This window comes from Pinus tabuliformis, chromosome 3_1, assembly GCF_031772625.1.
Source record: "Pinus tabuliformis cultivar Carrire ecotype Pingquan chromosome 3_1, CPIR1, whole genome shotgun sequence".
NCBI lineage: Eukaryota > Viridiplantae > Streptophyta > Pinopsida > Pinales > Pinaceae > Pinus > Pinus tabuliformis.
In genome coordinates this window covers 606659973-606674389 of record NC_142301.1, presented here as the reverse complement: position 1 = coordinate 606674389, position 14417 = coordinate 606659973, and the positions used below count along the sequence as shown (strand labels likewise).

At 35.1% G+C, this 14417-nt stretch overlaps 1 long non-coding RNA gene across 1 annotated transcript; it reads left to right on the top strand.

Annotated features, from left to right (window-relative positions):
• The first annotated feature begins 252 nt into the window (after nt 1–252).
• Nucleotides 253–6579, top strand: LOC149188468 (uncharacterized). Its single transcript, XR_016256287.1, has 3 exons — nt 253–629; nt 5223–5651; nt 5961–6579. It is a non-coding gene; the product is annotated as an uncharacterized LOC149188468 (long non-coding RNA).
• Nucleotides 6580–14417: the final 7838 nt, after the last annotated feature.

The following is a 14417-nucleotide window of genomic DNA, read 5'->3' as shown; positions in this document are numbered from 1 at the left end:
AAATGAACTGATATATTAAATAAACCAACATGTTTTTCTTCTTCAAAAAAAATCAAAGATTTGCTAGAATTAATAAGAAATCAAAAACTATAACATCTATAATCGTCAAACTTCGATATTTGAATAATAATTTGAAACATATTAAAATTTGAATTATTTAATATATATAACAATGGTTACCATCCGTCGCATCAAGCTTCATGATTTATCAAGGGAATAAAGTGTTTGTTTGTTGTGGATAAAGATTACTAGATGAAGCACGCTATAGTTTATGCACCAGAATTTTTTGATCAGAGGAAGCCTTCTTTCCGAGGGATGTGAGGGCGCTCCTCCGTGGGGCTCGACAAACAAATGCTCTGTCTCTCCATTCGAAACAACCTCTGGAACGTTTAAAAATCTGCTAGAGTCTGTCAAGAATAAGCTATAAAGCTAAAGCTCTTTCGCTTAAGGGAAGCCCTCCTTGGTCAGTCCCATTTTTGGAGTAGAAAAGAAAATGCAATGACAAACCCTACTTTCAGCAGTGTTGGGGAAAAGGCAAAGGCTGGAATGCTGATGCAGTCAGTGCAAAGCACGACATTGACATTGAACAGAGGATGTGCATTGTAAACCCTTGCTGCTAACATCTCATTGTAAGTAGATTGTATATTTCTTTGTAGCCAAACCCTATAACTCATGTTGCTCTCCATTAATATAGTCCTTGAGTTTTTAAATCCGAGCAGTGCTTTCTCCAGTATAGTCTTGTGCTTAATATATGGGGTGGATTCATGTAGTTTGCTGTTCAATTTATACTCTTCACGCACAACACTTTTTTAGGCTGCAGTAGAATTGTTTGCGCTGATATTGTCAGTTGTGGAAGCTTTTAGTAGCACACATAAATGCCACAACATTTTCCCAAGAAAACACACCATTTTGCCTACAATTATTTTATTTGACTGGTATATTTAACTTTTATGGAAATAACATACATTCAAGAGGTGGCAGTGTGTTGATTTCTAAAATATGTTAAAACCATGGTGAAAATTTATTTTCACTAGTTAAAACAGATAGTTTGGTATTAAATCATGTGCATCCTGAAATGCTGAAGCCAGGAACAAAGATCCATGACAAAGAAGGAGAAGGAGGTTTTGGTATTATAATAGCCTCTCATTTACTATCCAAAGTCACCTTTCTTTTAGTTCATGGTAGATGCAATTGCATGTGTTGGTTTAGTATTTTCTTAAAATTCAATTAGGGAGAAAGACCTTAATGAGGAGTTTGAATGTGTTACGACACTGTTGGAGAGCATTAAAAACTCATGGAAAACCATTGGATGCACAATTATGTCTTTGGGTGGACAGATCAAAAGGTAGAACAATTTCATCAACTTTATTGTTGCTTGCTCTAAAGGAACCATGTTCCCAAAGTCCATTGATGCATCTTCACATGTAAAGGATGCAAATCTGATTTTTTTAATGTTGTCGGAGGTTGTGGAGGAAGTCGGTGTAAATAATGTTGTTCAAGTAATAAAAAACAATGCTGCAAATTATGTGGCATCTGGAATAATGCCAACCAAAAAATATCCTACCATCTTTTGGAGCCCATGTGCTACCCATTGCATAGACTTGATTTTGGAGGACATCGGGAAGTTGTCATGGGTGCAAGATGTTGTTGCAGAGTGCAAACAAATAACCAAGTCTTATGAGAGAAGTCACAAAGGGTGAGCTCAGTCGACCCACTATCACACAATTTACCACTAATTTCCTCTCCCTCTAAAGCCTTTTGAATGAGTACCAAGCTTTGAGACGGATGTTTTGTAGCCAACAATGTCTATTTTGGAAAGATAGCACAAAACAAGATGCCATGGTTGTGAAGGTGTCTCTCTTCAAAGAAGACTTGTAGGAAATTGTTAGCTTAATTGAGGCCCTTGTGAAAATCTTGAGGTTCATTAATGGAGACAAGCCTCCAATGGGCTACATTTATGAGGGCATCGACAGGGCCAAAGAGGCTATCAAGGATTTATATAACGGGAATTCATTTAATTATCTCCCTATATGAAAAATTGTTAATTCTAGATAAGACATGAAGCTACATTTACCGTTGCATGCAATGAGAGCATATCTAAATCCAAGCCTATTGTATAATGAGGGGTCTAATATTAAAAAATATTCCAAATATTCTGGGGTGATGATGTCATAATATGCATTGAGAGGATGTTCCCATGCCAAGAAATTCAAGACAACCAAATTGCAATGAGACATGTAAAAGTAAGCATTTGACATGATTGGATTTAGCTCAACAATATGACTTAGGGACAAGAAAATGACGTGTAAGATTTTTTTTTAAATTATACAAATTCTTTAAGTTTGACATTACAATTGGCAACACTCTAAACATTTTTGTTGTTTTTACAGCCAATTGGTGGATAGATTATGGGTTTGAGGCACCATAATTGCAAAAATTTGCAATCCGAGTTCTAAGCCAGCCTTGTAGCACTTCAAGATGTGGGCACAATTAGTCAATGTTTGAGCGCATCCATAGCAAAAAGTGTAACAGGTTGGAGCATGTGTAGTTGCAGAAATTGGTCTACATCCATTACAACCTTCATTTGCTCAGTAAACCAATGTGTCCAAAGAATTTAGATCCAATTGTATTGCATGACATTGATCTAGAGTCGGAATGGATTGTGGAGGATTTGCTCGCTGATGATTTGAGTTGGCTTGATGAGGAGACATAGGATCCCTCTAGTATGCCATTTTCTCAAATGGAAATTCCAAACACACCTGCTTCATAGTTGTTGTTTCAACCCATTGGTGTTGGCATTGGTTCTTCGAGGGCTTATTCTAGGGGTCCTCTGGACGCATTAGACATGGCATTGCACATGGAGACATTGTCTATTTTTGGTTCATGTGGATGCATTAGACATGGCATTGCACATGGAGACATTGTCTAGTTTTGGTTAGGGAGATGTAGAGGCGTTAGATGTAAGAAAGATTGTATGTCCACAATTTTTTAAATATTTTAGTTTAATTTTATTTTATAACACAATTTAAATTAAATCTAAAAGCAAAAAGTATTGGGGAGATGTAGTGGTGTAAAAAAATGATTCCGTAGCCATATTTAATTTTAATTAATAAGCACATAAAAATTTAATTCTTACAAAAAAAACTTACAAATATAACAAGATTTTTGACCATATATATTCACCCACATTTTACCATAGGTATTATTAACTTGCAAATAAGTTTTTTTTATAATACCGAGGGCCAATACCATAACTTATTAATGTTTCACATTTTGACTAGGTGAAATTATATAAAAATAAATTAAGTAATTTAAATAAAAAGATAAATGTAATGTAAACATTATAAAAAAATAAAAATAATAATAACAAAATAAAAATAACCATATAAAAATAAAAATAAAAATGACCCATGGTATTGAGAATCTATGGTATTGACCCATGGTATTTATGTGGAATATAACCTATTTAAAACGAGAAATTAAACCAGCCTAGATTCATGGTATTGGCCCATGGTATTCATGTCGAATATAACCTATTTAAAGAAGGAAATTAAACCAACTTAGATCCAACTGAACTCCGATCTACAGAAAGATCAAATCTCTTTTCATTCTAAAAAAAATTTATATCTCAAAAAATCCAGAGTAGAACTTAGTAAATCCACTTAAAATGAATCTAGACGGGTTGATTTTCTAATTATGTTATGAATCATAAAAAAAACTCGCAAATTATTGCTATCCAGTGATTTTGTTTATAAAATCATTTTTCAATTTACTTTTAAAAAATTTAAATACAAATATAAATTGTATTATATGATCCTATCTCATATTTATATGATCTTATTTTATGAAATGATGTTATGAATTCTTGTGTAAACTATTGTTTTATAACTTCTATGTTTTGGAAATGTCATAAATTATCTTTTATGTCAAAAAGAAGAAGAAGGTATTGTTTAGTTTTTTTTGCTATTAGTCGAGTCTTTCCTTAATTTGTTCCCGAGTTGGCCAGCGATATCCCAGCCAAGTATTTGCTAATAAAACATGGATATGCCAGCCAATTATTTGCTGATAACACATGGGTTAAAACAGATAATTTCAGTATGAAAGCACTTACATCCTGGAAATGCCAAACTCAGAACAGAGATCCATGACCCACACGTCAGATATTTAAACATATGATTTTGGTATCAAAACATCCGCATCATGGGAGTGTAAAGACCAGAACCGAGATCAACAAACCACAGGTCGTATGCGTATGTGAAAAACTGTAAAGGAGGGGCAAACATTAACTCAGCAATATTTATCAGAGTTTCTCCAGCAGCGTTGGAGGGGGAGACAGGAGGAAGTAAAGACAAACCGGAAACATATGCATTGACAGCGAGACACAGCTCTGAACATAGTATATACATTGTAAACCCTTGCCACCAACAGTAGGGTGCAAAAAGACTATTTCTTTGTAAATCATTCTTATCCTATTAGTAGTATATAGCAGTATATAGTCCTGGAGTATTTAAATACCCAAGGTTTTTTTCAGCGTATGATCTTGTGTTTCATGATATTTATGATCTTGTGTTTCATTATATTTTGGATGTGTTTAGAGTAATTTAACGAGCAGCAATTTTGTTTAGAAAATACTAGAAATTTGGGTAAGATTTTGATTAAAGTGAAGTAAAAATTTTAGGAAATCTAAGTTACAGAAGTTTAGTTTTTGAGTACTCTAGGGTTTTTGATGATGCTGAATCCACAAATTTGGGTGAGATTTTGATTAAAATTGAGTAGAAATTTTAAGAAATCTAAGTTACAGAAGTTTAAGATTTTGAATGCTCTAAATTTTTTGATGGTGCTGAATCCACTTCCACCCTAAAAACTATTTAAACATTCTTATAGCTATATTAAAAAAAGAAAAGTAAATTCCATCAAAAATAATTTTGCAACAAAATTTGTGAACTCATTAGGCAACGCCCTTTTTTTATTTGGCTGTTACGTTTTCACTGTTCATGCAGGGTTTTTGTCACTGTTTTAGCAGAGTTGTCTGTTCAAATATTGCTGGTTGTGGCGGCTTTTAATGTCACAGATAAATGTTACAGTATTTTTCCAAGAAAGCACACCGTTTCGCCTGCAATTATTCTATTATAAATGGAAATAGCATTCATACTGGGGCAATGTATTGATTTTAAAATATTTTAAAACCATTTGTGACAATTTTCTTTCTACGGGTAAAACAGAAAATTTTGGTATCAAAGCATTTGTACCTTGGAAGTGCAAACCTCAGATCAGAGATCCATAACCCACATGTTAGAGAGCCATGTGAAAATAACTGGAAAGAAGCAAGAAACATTAATTCTGCAGTATTGAATCAATGTTTCTTAGACAAGGAGATAGCGTTTCTCAGGTGAAGAAACAGCGACAAAGAGATAGAGAAAAGGCAGAAGCCAGAAAGATGCTGCAGATGTAAATTGTATACCCTTGCCATATAGAGAAAAGGCAGAAGCCAGAAGGATGTTGCAGTCACAGCAAGATGCGGCACTGAACAGAGGATGTATATGTAAACCCTTGCCACCAACATTAAGGTGCAAGAAGATTGTCTATTTCTCTGTAACCAAACTTTGTACATCGTTCCTCTCCATTAATATTGTCCCAGAGTTTGGAATCATGTAAGGCTTTTTTCCATTCATAATCTCATACTTAATTTATACTCTGGTAAAATTATTTTTCATTATGTTTTCACTGTTCATGCAGAGTTTCTGTTACTTTTTTAACAGAAATTTTCGAACTGCTTCAATGGTACATACTACATATAAACGTCAAAGCATTCTTTTTAAGTAAATACACCGTTTTGCCTACAGTTATTCTATAATACATATGGAAAATTAGCTTTCGGTTTGGTCAATGTCCTGATTATTAAAATCTGTGAAATAATTTTTGTTTTTCCTTACTGGTTAAAAATTGTTGTTACTCTACAGGGAGAAAAAAATTGAAGTCCCTGCAAATATGATTAAGAATCAAGGCCTCATTCAACACAGGCAGAAGTAAATGTATCGGAGCGTTGTGACTTGAAAAGAGAAATCTCCAAAGCCGTGGCAATGGTGTTCTGGAACTTGTCAACCGCAACCATAAGAACAAGTTCAATTGAATTATCGGCTGAAGCCTATATGTAATGAATTGCAGCAGATACTGGAACTATTGTTATATCATCATAGCATTAGTAACTTTCTGGATTTTCAAAATTCTTTCCCAGCGCAAGTTACCAGAGACGAGATTGAAGTGAAGTCATGGCAATCCTATTCAACAAAATTTAACATGAAGATGATTTTTTTGGCAGTTTGAGAGGACGAGTCCGAGTAAGAATTGTTTTCCAGAACTTTTGTACACAAGAACACTATTCTTGGGGGATTTTAGACCTTGAAATGACGATGAATCCTAGGGGTTTGTTGTATGTCAAAAGATGTGGGAATTCCAGACCAGAGTAAGAAGCATGTCTGTATATACATCAATTTGTAATTTAATTTATCATTAAAAGAAGTAAAACATGTAAACTGAAAACCTTTACCCATTGAAATAAAAAATTAACCATTGATCACATATATAGAATTTTGGATTACTCATGGTAAACCTTTTTTTTTTTCCTTTGTTTTTGTTCTGGTTCGTTTATACATAAAAGTCAAGCATGATTGTACCAGAACCGGAAAATCATGGCACACTTTTCCACCTCCAACGCATTCTTGGAGGAGAAATACCATCTAAATACAATAGACTACATCATAATATACAAAGATACAAGCAAACCCTGTAAAATTAACTGGCGAGTGCTGGGTGCAGAGGAGATTAATGAACTCCAATGACATTAATTTACAACTACCATTCAGGTCCATGCTGGCCCTCTGAGCGACTTGCGCCCACTCTGAGAGTTCTATACACAGGAAAATAAAAAATTGATAATATAAACCCCAAAAAACTGATCTCTGTACAGTTATAGCTCTGCCCCAGAAAAGCTGATCTCTGTACATTTACTGGCAAGAAATTACAACAACCTCCCAAAACAGCTGACCTCTGTTTATTACAAAACGTTTGAATTGTTGGCTGCAATTCAGAGCCTCACCTTTCCAGTCTTTAGTCCAGCCCACAGGTAGTGGGATAGATCTTTTGAGGGCAGCAGGTATTGCAGGAAGAACGAATGATTTTGGCCAGCATTTTTCCCCTCCTTTTGAGGGCCTTGGGCGTTGCCAGAACTGATGCGGCTACATCAGCAAATATCTGTCCTTTTATGGCCCCCTTTTTTGGCAGAGGCCTCACAATTTTTTCTTGGGTCCTGCCAGTGCTACTGACAGGCCCTGCCATGAGCGCACAAAATAATCCAGCTTGCTTATACTCCATTACCCTGATTCGGAGTTTGCCTTCACTAGAATTCTAATGACGCACCAAAAGAGAAGTAGTGCATGATACAAATGAGTGCGGAAGCCTTCTTATAAGCTGCAATTTTTTCCTTTTTGGTGAATTTTTGAAGAAAATAAATCTCGAAAGGGAGCAACCAAAGTAATTTGCTACATTTTCGAACGTCTGTAATGGGATCCGGAGCGTGTCACAATTAGTTAGTTTGTTTGAAATATCTGAAAGGCCATTCAAATATCTGAAAGGCCAATTTGCAAAGCTAGGAAGTTGCGAGCAAGTGATTGAAACCTTGGATGCGCATTACTGCACGGGGTCAACACGTAGAAAATAAAACTCGAAACGCAAGCACTCATCCCAATTTCTGACATTTTCGATCGTCTGTAATGAGAACCTGTCACAATTAGTTTGTTTTTGTTATGATTTTCTTTCAAACCATTGCAAGGCCACCTTGCAAGTGCTTGAAACCTTAGATGCGCTGTAGTGCACGGGATTTTGTGGATAGCGTTCATTTGTTCCAGAACGTCGCTCTCACATCTTGAAAATTCCTCTTTTCGGGTCATGATAGTCATACAAACATGTGCAGAAGCCCTTTTCTCGAATTTATTTTATTAATAAGTCTCGATTTAAAAAATACTAGGGAAGCACGCAACAAATCAATGTGCTCCATTTTGGATTCTCTGATGGGAACGGAATTATGGAAGTGTATAAGTGATTGAAACCCTATTAGTATTATTATTATTATTGAAAGTATCTGAGTGATTGAAACCCTGGTTGGAATAATTCGCATTGAGTTAGGGTAGCAAATCATATTTTTTCTAAACAATAGAGTAGCACACATGGATAATAGGGTTTAGTTTTTATTAGGTAATTAGTTAATGAGAAAAGTTGAAGGAGACCGATATTTTTGGGATAATTTTTTTTTAGGACATTCAGGGTTGCTTAAGTTAAGTTTGTATAATTTTAGTGATAAGAACATTTTTATAAACATTAAATCACTGTATGTATATAGGTTGCTTATCTGAGAGAGTTAGTGTATATTTATAAGGAGTGTGTGGTTTCATTAATTGTCTCAAAAAGAGTTTTTTATACCATTAAGAGGTGTGTGGTCTCATTAATGGTCAAAAAGTTTTTGTTTACCAAGCGTGTGGTGCATCAATTTACTGTGACTATTTATAAAAAAGAATTACAACAACAAAGCTCAAAAACATTACAACAATATAATTAATATGAATTCAACATAATATTTGAAAAAATTAAATTTAAATAAAAAAATAACAAATTTTATATATAAAAATAATACTTTCTAAATAACAACATTTTTTCAAAAAAAATATATATATATATATATATATATTAATTATTTTATAACACAATAATGCATTTAAAATTATCACAACTAAAATGTAAACTCTTAAATTTGAAATATTAAATATCTTCAATACTCTTTATCTTTTCATTTAAAATATTATCTTCTTTTAATATACACCGATTAGGTAATATTACTATATAATATAATATATTATATATATATATATATATTTATATTAGATATAATTTTTTCACTATTATAAATGCATAACAGCATTACATATTCTACTATGCTTCTATGATATACATCCCACAATATTTTATATACTACCACACTATTTTGAGTGTATATTGAACTTCAAATTTAATAATTTATATGTCAACTACCACAGCATTTATTCCGATTCCTTTTTCTTTTCTCTCTTGATCTGTCTTAAAAGATTTTTATTTCATTTAATATATTAGAAAATATGTAACGCGTGACATCATTTCGTGTTAGTTGAAGTCCATAACCAAGAGGAGGTGCTGGAATCTTGAATATACTTTGTTAAATGGATATGCTTTGTCAAAAATCCATACACGTAGGCAGAGAGTGATTGAACAACATCTGGCAGACTTTCTTCTTAGCCAGGGTGTATGCTTTTGGCATATTCTCAAGGTTTGTAAAGGTTTCTAAGATTCATGGAATGATCATGTAGCTTTTTAGATAATATAATCTTTAAAATTAAATGTTAAAAGCAAACAGATGATTCCTAGAAGATAGAGGTTTTTAAATGTTATGATGTTCAAAATTATAATAGAATAATTAAGTCGACCAAAGACAGTGGAGCCTTTTAAATATTATAGCGGTGGAAACAGAATGATACGGAAGACAAAAAGTTGAAAAAGATGATGGGTGTAAAGAATAAAGAGATCAAATCGAATTGTGGGCTAGAATTGTTTTTTTTTTCCGAAAGTTATAGTATTAAAAAATAAAAAAAAATCAGTATTAATTTATTATTATAAAAATATTTTTAAGTATTAATTTATTGAAAATATTATTTTTTACTCTTGCATATATTTGTAGACATCAATTTATTGGAGACATTAATTTTCGTCTTTACAAATATTCATTTATTGGAGACATCAATTTCTATTGCTGCAAATAATCATAGCCTCCAACCTATTTCACTATAGTTTGCTTGCTACTTCTACTTTCACCAGGTTTGTTAAAAAATTCATCATTTACCACGTCCGCTGGTTTCCTTCACTAGGTCCACTTTCCTTTTTGTTTTTTCTTTCATTTTCTTCTAATTTCTCTCTAATTTCCCTTTCATGCATATTCGTGTCTCTTCATCTCCATTTTCTCTTATTTTCCTTTATTTATCATATTAAATTGTCATTTATTGCCTCTTTCCTTTGCCAATTTCCATAGCCAATAATAAACGACAAGTTATGCCCACTATAGTTATTTTCACTTCATTCAACTTAGAATACATGTTCCATTACCCTGGGCTTATTTTTGTTTACATAGAAAATCAACCTGGGGTTGTTATAAACCCCTCCCCCTTTGGGGAACACTGTCCTCAGTGTTCTATGACACTTATGACCAACAAAACATACTGCTTATCGAGTTTTATAACACAACTCGATGCAATATTTATAATGACAATTTCTAAAAACCACGACAAACATAACAAACATACAACTTATTGGAGCTTTATAACACAACTCGATGCAGTACTTACAATGACACACATACATATATATACCAAAACTCATTTGCTTCAGCCAACAAATAAAGAAGGATATAATGCCCATATCTGATCAGTCATCTCCCATGTAGCTTCATCGGGCCCAAAGTGTTTCCACGACACTTTAACCTGCTCTATTTCTCTGTTTCAGAGCATGAGTTGTTTCTGCTGCAATATGTATTGTGGCTCTGGATGAAACTCTCCCTCTAGTTCCACCTGCAATATAGACCGATCGATCGCATGATCAACATTCTGCAGATATCTCTTAAGCAATGAAACATGGAAAACACCATGGACTTTCATTGTTGCCGGCAGTGAAAATGTATAGGCCACTGGTCCAATACTCTTAAGGATATCAAAAGGCTCGCAATATCGAGGTTCCATCTTGCCACATGACTCGATCCTATAGGAGCTCCTCTTGGGCTTGATGCACAAGTACACATGCTCCCCAAACTGAAACTCCTTGAATGCTCTATGTTGGTCTACATAACTCTTCTATCTGTCCTTTGTTGCCTTCAAATTTCTTCTAAGAACCTACATCTCCTGCTCCATCTCAGCCAACATATCCGGTCCAATCAACATCATGTTCACTGGATCACTTCAACTGATAGGAGTATTACAACTTTGCCCATAGAGAGCCTCAAATGGACTCATCTTCAAGGATTTTTGATACCCATTATTATAAGCAAACTCCACCAGTGGAAGATATTCCTCCCACTTCCTCTGTTGATGCATGACATACATCCTTAACATATCCTCAAGAATCTTGTTAACCCTTTTTTTTTGTCCATTTGTATGTGGATGATAAGTTTCACTAAAGGCTAACTTTGTCCCCAAGCCTGCAAACAACTCCTTCCAAAACTTGAAAGTGAACTTGGAATATCTATTTGATACAATCTTCTTGGGAACCCCATGCAACCTCATTATATCCTTGATGAATATCTGATCTACCTCACTTGTTAAAGTAGTAGACATCACTACAATGAAGTGAGATACCTTGCTTAGTCTGTCAACCGCAACCATCACGGAATCATGCTGGCTTGATGTCTTCAGAAAACCTGTAATGAAGTCCATGGAAATAATCTCCCATTTCCATTCCGAAATCATAATAGGCTGCAATAAACCAGTTGGATGCTTGTATTCAAATTTCACTTGTTGATAGTCCAAGCACATTGCAACAAACTCAACCACCTCTTTCTTCAAGTTCCACCAAAAATAGAACTTCTTAATAGTTGTTAAAGTCTTCTAGTATCCGGAGTGGCCTGAATATGGCTTGACATGAAACTCTTTCAGGATAAGCTTCTTCAACTCGCTTCTATCTGGCACATAAATCCTGATCCTAAATATGATCAATCCATCTACTGGGTTGTGATACTCCTCATCCCTATCACCTTCACCTTGTTGCTGCAATCTCTGCTTCAGCTGCTGATACTTCTCATCATGCTACCTTGCATGCAAAATATACTCCTGCAAATATGTCCCATAAACAGTTGAAATATGATTCACCTTTACTCTCCTACTGAGAACATCTGCAACCCTGTTCTCCTTGCCCTTGATGTACTTGATCTCAAAATCAAACTCACTGAGAGTAGCCAACCATATTTCTTTCTTTGCATTCAAATTGGGTTGGTCAAACAAGTACCTTAGCCCACTAAGATCACTCATTAAAATGAAACTCCTACTAATAAGACAATGTCTCCACATCTTCAATGCATGAATGATAGCTGCCAACTCAAGATCATGAGTCACATAGTTCTGCTCGTTCTTATTCAACTTCCTTGATTCATAGAAAACCAACTTCCCTTCCTACATCAGGACTCCACCAAGTCCTTTCTTACATGCATCTGTACAAACCACAAACTCCTTATCAGGATTTGCAATCTTCAAAACTAGAGCATTTGTAAGCAAATGATTCAACTTCTTAAAACTAGTTGCACACTCTTCAGTCCATTCAAACTTCTTCCATTTCCTCTACAAAGATGTGATAGGATAACCAATATTTGAGAAGTTCCTGAAGAACCACTTGTAATAACCTTCTAGTTCCATGAATGATCTTACCTCATCCACATTCCTCGGAGTTGGCCACTCCATGATAGCCTTAATCTTTTTTGGGTCCACTACTATCTCTTCCTTGGAAACAACATGTCCCAAGTGATGAATCTGAGTCTAAAAGAAACTGTACTTGCTCTCTCAAAAATCTCAGTATTGCTGCCAGGTGCTCTATATGCTACTCCTCATTCTTTGAATATACCAATATATCATCAACAAATACTATCACAAACTTATCCAGATAAGGACGCAACACATTGTTCATCAAACACATGAAGGTGGTTGGAGAAATGGTAAGACAAAAAGGAAACACCATGAAATCATAGTGCCCATACCTTGTACAGAATGCAGTCTTGTAGATGCCTTCTTCCTTGATGTGCACTTGATGATATCCTGATCTCATATCAATATTTGAAAACATTGCAATTCCCTTCAACTGATCAAAGAAATCATCAATCTGTGGTAAATGATACCTATTCTTGATAGTCACCTTGTTCAATTTCCTACAATTGATGCACAATCTGAGAGTACCATCCTTCTTCCTTACAAACAACACTGGTGCACCCCAAGGTGACACACTTGGCCTTATGTATCCCTTATCAAACATCTATTTAAGTTGTAACATCAGTTCCACCAATTCTAGAGTGCTCATCCTGTATGGTTCCTTAGATGCTGGTGCTACTCCTAGTACCAACTCAATAGAAAAGTCTACCTCCCTATGAGGTGACAACTCTGAAATCTATGCAAGAAACACATCATGAAACTACTGCAAGACAAGATACTTCCTTAAGACTTCATCATCCTCATCCTCTTTCCCTTTGTCACTGGAAACATAAACTGAAAACAATAAACACTCTTTCCTGCGACAACACTTGCCCTACATATCTGTAACCATTCTCACTGATGTAGGATTATTCTTTCCCTACAAGATTCTTTTTTCTCCATCATCATCTAACCACTCAATGAACTTGTCATAACAATCCACCTTAGTCCTGTGAATGAACAACCAATCCATGCCCAAAAGCATGCTGTATGATCCCAAAGGAAGCACATTTTAGATGTGTTGATGTGTGCATGCCATCAAGCTCAAATGCACAAGATCTCACCCATTGATGAACTCTTATCTTGGTCCCTGTATCGAACTGCACCGACCAATATTATGCATGCACTTCCTTATTCAACTGACAATGATCCATCGACTCAGGACTAATATAGCTATAATTCAATCTAGGATCAATCAAAATAAAAACAACTTGATCACAAAGCTTACCTTCCATCTTGATAATGGATGCCCGATGATCTACTTGCCTATTATCCACTGCTACATAAATATGGAGAATACTCTGGCCTACATCTCCAATTGTCTACGCTTCCCAAGCACCATAAATCTAAGGCCTGCCACCCTGATGTGATGGGAAATATCTCCTGTGATGCTCTCCAACACACATCCAACACCTCAAATGTTTCTTGCCTTCGGTTTTATTCTGCCTCTCCTTAGGCTAAGACCCATGTCCTCTCTTAGCTGCATTGAACTTCTTATGAGGTCCCGCATTTTCCTTGTCACCTATATCTTGAGATCTTCCTTCTTAGGCTATTTTCCTTTTGTCTTCTCATTACCTTTCTAGTCATGCTTGAACTCAGGCTTGCACATAGACTGCTCATAACGCTTCAGCTTTCCAATGACTTCCTGTAATGAATGAGGCTCATCATACTCAATCCGATCCTTGAATGTTAATGGTAGTCCACTGATGAACCTTTGGGCCTTTTTTTTCTCATCCTTGAGGTAACGCACATACCTCAACAGCTCTAAAAATTTGGTCGTGTACTGTTCATCTGTCATGGAACACATCTTGAGCTCATAGAATTCCTTGGCCTTTCTATCATAATACCTCTCAAGTAGGTACTTCATCCTGAAGAGTCTTTCAAACTCATTCCAAATCA